This window comes from Dioscorea cayenensis, chromosome 18 (assembly GCF_009730915.1).
Source record: "Dioscorea cayenensis subsp. rotundata cultivar TDr96_F1 chromosome 18, TDr96_F1_v2_PseudoChromosome.rev07_lg8_w22 25.fasta, whole genome shotgun sequence".
In the NCBI taxonomy this organism is placed as follows: Eukaryota; Viridiplantae; Streptophyta; class Magnoliopsida; order Dioscoreales; family Dioscoreaceae; genus Dioscorea; species Dioscorea cayenensis.
Window position 1 is genome coordinate 9,322,120 of NC_052488.1, and position 1,981 is coordinate 9,324,100.

The following is a 1,981-nucleotide window of genomic DNA, read 5'->3' on the forward strand; positions in this document are numbered from 1 at the left end:
GACTGTGTGAGTCTTCACGCGCCCGCATGGGCTGCAGGAATTTCCACGCAACCTCATGGAATTTTCACGCGATCGTATGAAAAGTGTTTTTGCTATAGTACTACCACAGTGATTTGCTATAGTATTCTTCATAAACACGGCTCACACGCTCTTCTCTTGAGACCACATGGTCAGGCACATGTCTATGCGGTAGGTTATGAGGTTTCTCATCATCGAATCATCATTGGGAAGCTCTTGCATTCTTCACACAAATAGGGACATGGGAGTGTGACTGCCTTTGTGCCCTTCCAACTCACAATTTAGCTTGAATTCTCTTGGAAGTTGGCAGACACACCCATGTACATGAGCTCCTCTTTTGTCTTGATCCTTATGTTGTACAAAAACTCCCAAAATGTATTTTCATAACCTATCTTTGCTTATTTTTCTTCCTTGAAGGCATTCACAACCTATTTGCACAAAGGAACACCAAATACACTTTATGAGACATACCATGGTAAAAATGATGCTCAATGCGTGTAAAACATATAGAGAAATATGTCTACTTAAAGCACTTATCAGGTTGACTTGAGTGAGTTTAGACACACATACATGCTATCAGATTTTCATTCTTTTTGATTTGAGCATTTAGCTAGAGCAATGATTTTTCTCATTTGGTGCTTGAAATCTTCCTTACTTGTAGAATATTTCCCTTGCATATTTTTTGGTGAATCTAAGGCCGAGCACTTCAAATTTTCCTCTTAAATGCTTTAATTAGTTAATTTTGCTTGAGGAAAAGCAAAGGTTTAAGTGTGGGGGAGTTTTGATAAGTGCTTGTGTAGTTTTAATTATTTCAAATCCAATAGGTTCGACTACTCGATTCTATTGGGTACACTTTACTATTTGTACGGCCTGTGCACTTGCGGATACGCAAGGGGCTTATCAAGTTTTTGGCACTATTGCCGAGGACTAGCAGCTCTTGAGAAAGTTTTAATTTCTAGTAATATAGCCATTTTTCTTTACTTCAGTTTATCTTGCGTTCTTTTATTTTTCCTTTGTTTTTCACTCGTGGTTTACTAAATTGATCTACAAATGTTCTTGCACGACCAAAGGAAGTTCCTCTTCTCTACTTGCGAGTCCTAATCCGGAGTTAGAGAGAGAACATTGCACAGAAGGTTAAGACAAATAAATCTCAGAGAAATAGGTTAAGTGGAAATCAGTATTGAGGTTAATCAGAATGAACCATTGACCGGGAATCAACAAAGTATTTCAGATTAAGCTAGGTCAAATTTGGAGGAAGCAAGGTCCAGCATTGTTCGCCCTCCTATAATGGCAAATAAATTTGAGCTAAAACTAAATTTTATACAGATGGTGTAGTACATGTGCCAATTTGATGAATTTCAAGATAACAACCCATATGATCACTTGAAGAACTTCTTGGAAATTTATGATAGATTTAAGGCAAACAATGTGTACGAGAATGCAGTTCGCCTTTGACTCTTTGAGTTCTTAGTGAGAGGAAGATCCAAGCAATGGCTAAGTTCCTTGCCACAAGGGTCGATCACTACATGGGCAAAGTTTGCCGAGAAGATACTTACTCAATATTTTCTCCTTGCAAAGGTTACAAAACTTAGAAATGACATATCTTCTTTTTGACAGATATAGTTTGAAACTTTGTACGAGGCATGGGAAAGATACAAAGAATTGTTGAGAAAATGTCCTCAACATGGGATTTGATGAGTGCGATCCGCAAGTGCACGGAGTCGTCAAGTAATACCTCTCGTGCGAGCACGAGAGGGTCGTATTCCCTGGGCCCAAGGATCTACCCTTACTTCCTCTTCGCTTATTGTCTAGCAGACAGATTCGAAAGGTTTCCCTAATCTATTAATTTAACTAAGATAACTACAAGTGGAGACTAAAATACGGAGAGGGGTATAAAATCAGGGGAAAGGAACGGTCACGGATGCGGATTCCCTAGGGGCTACTAAAGTGCACAGGATGCTAA

At 39.1% G+C, this 1,981-nt stretch overlaps 1 non-coding gene across 1 annotated transcript; it reads right to left on the bottom strand.

The window, feature by feature from the left end:
* Window positions 1–1,602: 1,602 nt before the first annotated feature.
* Window positions 1,603–1,709, bottom strand: LOC120283208. Its single transcript, XR_005543203.1, has one exon. It is a non-coding gene; the product is annotated as a small nucleolar RNA R71 (small nucleolar RNA).
* Between the last annotated feature and the right edge of the window lie 272 nt (window positions 1,710–1,981).